General features: G+C 52.3%; 1 pseudogene; it reads left to right on the forward strand.

Annotated features, from left to right (window-relative positions):
* Window positions 1-6,194: 6,194 nt before the first annotated feature.
* Window positions 6,195-7,435, forward strand: LOC116395740 (putative nuclease HARBI1; annotated as a pseudogene).
* Window positions 7,436-7,832: the final 397 nt, after the last annotated feature.

Raw genomic sequence — 7,832 nt, forward strand, 5'->3', positions numbered from 1 at the left:
GACCCTCTCTTAGAGGGGAATGTTGGAGTTTGATTTGTCATAATAGCACCATCGATTATATCTATTTGTTAAAATATATCTAAATGTTTTAAACCCACATATATTCAATTTATTTCTGTATAGCCTAAAATCAGAAATTAAAAATTTGCATCAGAGGGATTTACAATCTGTACACATGTGACATCCTCTGTCCCGGAACCCTCACATCAGAACAGGAAGAACTCCCCCAAAACCCTTTAACGGAGAGAAAAGAGGGAGAGACCTGTGGGAGAGCACCAGAGGAGGGATCCCTCTCCCATGATGGACAGAAGTGCAATAGATGTCATGTGTACAGAATGAACACCATTATACATTCATTGTATATGACAGAACCACGGCAGGAGGCAAGACCAGGTCCAGGTATAACCAGGATCCATGGGAACCTGTGAGGCGAGAAAGCACAGAGACTCTGGTGAAGAAGCAAAGTCAGTAATGTGCATTAATGGTATCGGTAATAGGGTTAATAATGTTAATAATAAAAATGGTAGTAGGTGTCAGCACGGCCATGGCGGGTGGAAGGACCACTGTCCAGATACTGTTACGGGTGTAGTTGGGACCCAGGAGCAGTACGACAAGACCAGGACTGGTATGATTTGAGTTCTTTATTTGTAACGCACGACAGGCAGAATATTCTCTGGAAGAATCAACGACCAGTTTCTCGGGGTCAAGGACAGAGAAAACTCCTCCGAGGCCGCAGAGTCAGAATCCCCATCCAAGTGGGTGGAGGGGTTCAGGTGGTAGGGTTTCTTGGGCCCGGAGGAAGGTCCCTCATCTGCACCGGAGACCTGCTGGGGGTTCCTGGCAGTCGTCCGGGTCCTAGACGGTTGTTCTGGGTGCTGGCGGTGAGTCGAGGGTCGCAGATGTTCCGAGCCGGAACCCATTGCCTCTCCTCCGGACCGTAGCCCTCCCAGTCGACCAGGTATTGAAGCCCTCGCCCCCTGCGGCGGGAGCGCAGCAGGCGATGAACAGAGTAAACCGGACCTCCTCCGATAAGGCGAGGAGACAGAGCAGCCGGCACCAAAGGGCTCTCCCGGACCGGTTTGACCGTTGATACATGGAACGTAGGGTGAATGCGCATGGATCTGGGGAGCTTGAGCCTTACTGCCGCCGGGTTGATGATCCTCACAATCTCGAACGGCCCGATGAACCGTGGGCCCAGCTTCTTAGACTCCACCCGCAAAGGTAGGTCCCTGGTTGACAACCACACCCTCTGACCCACCTGGTAGCTGGGGGCTGGAGTGCAGTGGAGAGTCGCCGCTGTAGCAGCGCGGTCCGCAGACTGGAGCAGGGTTGCTCGGGCCCTAGCCCAGGTCCGGCGGCAGCGGCGGATGAATGTCTGGACAGATGGGCAGGAAACTTCCCTTTCCAATGCCGGGAACAGGGGTGGCTGGAACCCATAAGCACACTGAAAGGGTGACAAGCCTGTGGCGGAGCTGGTCAGGGTGTTATGGGCGTACTCTACCCACAGGAGGCAGGATTCCAGGAGACCATGCAGCGAAGGGCTTTTTCCATCTCCTGATTCTTCCTCTCCGTCTGACCGTTGGACTGAGGGTGAAACCCCGAAGACAGACTGACAGTGGCCCCCAGCAGAGTGCAGAATTCCCTCCAAAAGATGGAGGTGAACTGAGGACCTCGGTCGGAGACAATGTCGACTGGAATTCCATGCAGGCGGAAGATATGCAGACAGATGAGTTCAGCCGTCTCTTTAGCAGATGGGAGTTTGGGGAGAGGAATAAAATGGGCCAGCTTGCTGAATCTGTCGACCACTGTCAGAATGACGGTGTGGCCATCAGATAACGGTAGTCCGGTGACGAAGTCCAGGGAGATGTGAGACCACGGACAATGAGGCACTGGGAGAGGCCGCAGGAGGCCGGCCGGAGCCTGATGGGAAGGTTTATGTTGGTTGCACAGAGGGCAGGCGTTGACGAATTCCCTGGTGTCCTCGTTGAGCGAGACCCACCAGAAGCACTGCCGCAGGACGTCCTGGATCCTCTGGATGCCCGGGTGGCAGGTAAGTGGAGAGGAGTGTGCCCACTGGAGGACGTCGGACCGAAGGGCCTGAGGGACAAACAAGCGGTTACGAGGGCACGCACTGGGACCGGCTTGACCCCTAGTCGCGGCCCTCACCGATTTCTCAATCTCCCAGGTGAGAACGCCTACTTGACAGGAGAAAGAGAGGATGGATGAGGAGCCAGAGGTGGATTCCTCCTCCCCCTGGAACTGACGGGAAAGGGCATCAGGCTTGACATTGCGGGAACCGGGGCGATAGGAGAGCGTGAAGTGGAACCGGGTGAAGAATAACGACCACCTGGCCTGTCGAGAATTGAGTCTCTTGGCTGTGCGGATGTACTCCAGGTTCTTATGGTCGGTCCAAACAAGGAATGGGAGCTTGGTCCCCTCCAACCAATGCCGCCACTCCTCCAGGGCCAGCTTCACTGCTAGTAGTTCTCGGTTACCAATGTCATAGTTTCTCTCGGTGGGGGAAAGCCGTCGCGAGAAAAAGGCACAGGGATGGAGCTTTTGATCAGTGGCCGAGCGCTGGGACAGGACACCCCCAACTCCTATGTCGGAGGCATCCACCTCCACCACAAATTGTATGTCAGGATCCGGGACTCGGAGGACGGGTGCAGAAGTGAACCTGGACTTCAGGTTCTGGAAGGTCTCTTCAGCTGCAGAAGTCTAACGGAAAGGGGTCTTGGAGGAGGTGAGGGCGGTGAGTGGGGAAGCGACCGTGCTGTAATTCCTGATGAACCTCCGATAGAAATTGGCGAACCCCAGGAAACTTTGAAGTTGCTTGCGGGAGCTTGGGACAGGCCAGGTAGTGACCGTGGCAACCTTAGCGGGGTCCATCTGGATGCTGCCCTGGGAGACAATATATCCCAGGAATGAAACCGTGGGAACATGAAACTCGCACTTCTCCGCCTTCACAAACAGGGAGTTCTCCAGTAGGCGTTGAAGCACGGACTGGACGTGGTGCACATGTTCCTCTTGGTTCTTGGAGAAGATCAGGATGTTGTCGAGGTAGACGAATACGTGCTGGTCAAACATGTCTCGGAGGACGTCGTTAACCAGGGCCTGGAAGATGGCGGGGGCATTGGTTAAGCCGAAGGGCATCACAAGGTACTCGTAATGTCCTTGAGGTGTATTGAATGCCATTTTCCACTCATCCCCTTCTCTGATCCGGACCAGGTGATGGGCATTGCGGAGGTCAAGCTTGGAGAAGATGGTGGCCCCTTGAAGTAGCTCGAAGGCCGTTGCGATTAGTGGCAAGGGGTAGCGGTTCTTAACCGTGATTTCATTTAAGCCCCGGTAGTCGATGCATGGTCTGAGAGTCTTGTCCTTCTCCACAACACACAGCCCCTGTGGGAGAGGACGAGGGGCGTATGATACCGGAAGCCAGGGAGTCATTAATATACTTGTCCATTGCTTCCCTTTCAGGAGCTGACAGGGAATACAGGGGCCCCTTAGGTGGGAATGTACCAGGATGGAGGTCGATGGCACAATCATACGGACGGTGAGGAGGCAGAGACAGGGCCTTGGACTTGTTGAATACTTCCCTAAAGTCCAAGTATTCCGCAGGAACCCCCGAAAGTTCAGACGTGGACCTGGAGAGCACAGCACTTTGTGGAATGGCGGCTTGCTTCAGGCAGACTAGGTGACAGGCCTGGCTCCAACCCCGAAAAGCTCCCGTAGTCCAGTCGACATGCAGATTATGTCGATGCAGCCAGGGGTATCCCAGAATGAGGGGGATGCGAGGGGTTTGCAAGGAAAGGGTTTGTGGAAGCTGATGGTCTCGTGATGGTTGCCGGACAGCAGCATGTGTACCGGAACGGTTTGATGTGTCGCTGTGCCCAGAAGATGACCGTCCAGGGCGCTGGCTGGAACAGCCTGGAGAAGAGGTATCCGGTCGATCCCCAACTGTGTACAGAGGTCCTCGTCCATAATAGATGCGTCTGCTCCAGAATCCAGGAAGGTGGAAATAGTATGGGAGCCCCCGTTTAACAGTAGTTGGGCATGGAAAAGTGGTCGTTGACAGGCGGAGGATTGGGAAACTGCTCGGCTCACCAGTACTTCCCTCCTCACTGGCGAGCCCGGGCTTTTAACAGGCAATTGTGAGCAAACATGACCCGCCTGGCTTGACTGTTCCCGGCGCCTTGTCAGCCACCTGACCTGGATGCGGCGATCCACTCTGGAGGTTGCCTCGATAAGTCCGTCCAGGGATGTGGGTAGCTCGAACGCGATGAGTTCATCTTTGACATAATCCGCTAACCCGAGTAGATACGCGTCACACTGGGCATCCATGTTCCAAGAGCTTAATCGTGCCTGAGTCCGGAAATCAATGGCGTAGTCCGTGACAGATCGGTGGCCCTGCTGGAGCCCCATTAGCCCTCCGGTGACGTACGGTCCTCTGAACACCAGTCCGAAAACCTTGCGTAGTTCGGCGGATAAGGACTGGAAGGAAGCACAGGCAGGAGTCCGACGATCCCATTCCGCTGTTCCCCACAGAAGAGCTCTCCCGGTCAGGTGGTTGATGGTAAACGCCACCCTGGCGTCCTCTGACGCGAAGGTGCGGGGCTGCAATGCAAACAGGATGGAACAGTTCGTCAGGAATGCGTTGCAACCCTCAGGATCCCCAGCATAACGTTCGGGCTCCCCCACCCGGGGCTCTGACACCGCCGTAGAAACTGCTGGATCCATTCCCGAGTGAACCGGAGCAAGTGGCGGCGACGCCATCGCGTTGGTCGGAGCTGCGACTGACATGAGTTGTCGTACCTGGTCAATCAACGTGATGAGAATCTGGTTCTGATTCTCCAGGGTGTGGTGAACCTCGGCGGTGTTGGTGACCACCGTGGTCTCGGTTCGCTGCATCGTCTCCTCGATCGCCTCGAGCCGGGTCCATGCCGTGGTGCCGTCTGCTGGATCCATGATGTGGCCAGATCGTACTTTTACGGGTGTAGTTAGGACCCAGGAGCAGTACGACAAGACCAGGACTGGTATGATTTGGGTTCGTTATTTGCAACGCACGACAGGCAGAATATTCTCTGGAAGAATCAACGACCGGTTTCTCGGGGTCGAGGACAGAAGGCCTGAGTAAGTTACCAGGGCAGAGGCAAGGCGAGGTAGTCCGGGACAGGCAGGGTCGGCAACATGGAATCAGTCCATGGGTGAGTGCGGGAAAGTTGAGCATGAAAGCAAAGAACGATCTGGCAGTGAGTGTGTCTGAGGCAGGGGTTTACATAGTGAAGAGGCAGAGTGAGCAGGTGAGAGTGATGAGCTGATGAGGTGAGTGTGACTGGCAGGTGCACTGAATGAACTAATTAGGTGAGTGAAAGGTGGATAGAAGTGACAGAGCTGTCACAGATACAGCTACGATCCATGGAACATGTGAGGAGAGAAAGCACAAAGACTCCGGGGAAGAAGCAAAGTTAGTAATGAACATTAATGGGACATGAATTCATACAGAAAGAGATGAAGAAGAGGAGAGAGTAGCTCAGTGTATCCTAGGAAGTCCCCTGGCACTCTAGGCCTATAGCAGCTTATCTAGGAGCTGGTCCAAGGTAAACCTGAGCCAGCCCTGACTATAAACCTGAGCCAGCCCTAACTATAAACCTGAGCCAATTTAATTTCGTTTGTGTCTCAAAATGTTGTTGAGTTCTTGACATGGTTTTAATGCTGTGACGGCCCCAGGGCCTCTGCCGGGACTTCTGTCACTTCCTCATCAGCTCATCACTCTCACTGCATCCACTATTTAAACCCCAGTCTCACACACACTCACTGCCAGATCGTTCTCCGCTTCCATGCAAGACTTTCCAGCGTATACCCTTGGACTGATTCCCCGTTACCGACCCTGCCTGTTTTGGACTGCCTCGGTAATTCACCCAGCCTTCTGTCCCCGACCACGAGATCCTGCCGCTGTTTCCCCGGGATTATTCCACCTTTGCTTACCAAAGACTGTAACCTGGGCCCCGTTCCTCGTACCTGGCTAACTGAGTTAGCCGGATAATTTTCAGGATAAGATTACATAAGTCAGGCTTTTCGGTTCCACGAAGCAAGTTTGGCAAAATCACCATAGCAACACATCCATAAGCTTGAACCTGCTCCAGCGCAGGCTAACTTAAGTTAGCTGGGTAAGCTTGCCACTCCCCCGGAAATAAATGGCAGCTCCCTTCCTCAGAGATCCCATTGATGAAGGAGCGATATTAGTTAGATTAGCATTTTATAGGGAGAGTTCTTCCACATCGCCAAGATCCGTTATCACATCATGATGACTTCCTATACGAGCACTATCGATTCTGCCGACAAGGAATCATTTATTTACAAGACCTTCTGGAGTCATACATTGCGAACACCACACGCCGCAGCCGAGCATTGACTGTCTCACAGACTGGATGCATAGCCTTGCGCTTTTTTGCGAGGGGTACATTTCTGTAGTGTCGGCGATGCGGAGAACATCGGGAAAGCCGCTGCATGACGTGCTGTTCATGAAGTTTATTTGCCGCTTAAGAAACTTACGAATGTGTTCATTACATTCCCTGGCCATGTCTGAGTAAATGCAATGAAAGAGGGCTTTTATGGAATTGCAGGTAATTGAGTTATTCAATATTTCACCATTTAATGAAAATGCATTCCTATCACTATTCATTACGGAGCTTATCATTATGCAGAGTTTCCCAATGTCATTGGCGCAGTGGACTGCACGCAGATCCCCATCAAATCGCCCTCTGGCCCAAACGAGGCAGATTTTGTCAATCGAAAAGGCTTTCACAGCATTAATGTGCAGGTACTTATGACATCATTTTCCTCAAATTACAGTGCTATAAAAACAATCATATGTCTTTGACAATAGGGGTCATGGACCTTGCAATTGCCTGCTGTAAGCTACCCATGTACTGTACAATACCCATGACTTGACCGCAATTCATCTTAGATGATCTGTGACTCCACCTGCCTCATAACAAATGTTGAGGCCAAGTGGCGGGCTCCGTCCATGACTCCAGAATATTCGAGAGTCTACACTGTGCCACAGCTTCGAGCAAGGTATAGCAAATCTCATGTCATTCAGAAATTGCTTATTTTATGTAGAGGTGATCCAACATTGTACATATCATATACTAGGTCACTACAATGGACTCCTAATTGGAGACAGGGGTTATGCCTGCAAGCCCTACCTCATGACCCCCTATGCAGAGCCAGCACCAGGCCCTCAAGCCCATTTCAACGGGGCTCTTGCTCGAACGAGAGCCCGGATTGAAATGACCTTCGGCCAACTGAAGGCCAGATTCACATGTCTGCGGGGGCTGCGGGTGGCACCAGACAGGGCATGTGACATCACTGTGCAGTGCTCCACAATGTGGCTACAATCATTTTAGTTAGGTGTTCAGATGACTTTGGGTAATGTTGGACTCATTTCATGTTTTTCTCTTTATGTTTGCATGTTTCATTTATATGGTTAATGGGTATATGGTTTGCCACCCTTTTTGCTTTTAAGTTACCCATTAATAGTCCATCCTCAGCCATCATCGAGTCCATCCCCACCTCATCAATCACCGTCTGGTTTGCCGACAAAAGGTTCCGGTCCATTAAAAACCAAAACCTCGCACCACCTGAACAGTTTCTTCCCCACGGCAGTGGGGCTCACAAACAAGCCCCCTGCACCACACTGACTCTGGGTCCCCCGCACACAATGCACTGCAGTTTGCACTTTAGTTTGCATCCTTATTCATTCAACACATCATAGCAAGTGGACATAATTTATTGCTATTTTGTTAACACTTGCTCTTGCACAATATGCT

The sequence above is a fragment of the Anarrhichthys ocellatus genome, unplaced genomic scaffold (assembly GCF_004355925.1).
Source record: "Anarrhichthys ocellatus isolate YVR2014 unplaced genomic scaffold, GSC_Weel_1.0 scaffold49, whole genome shotgun sequence".
Taxonomy (NCBI): Eukaryota; Metazoa; Chordata; class Actinopteri; order Perciformes; family Anarhichadidae; genus Anarrhichthys; species Anarrhichthys ocellatus.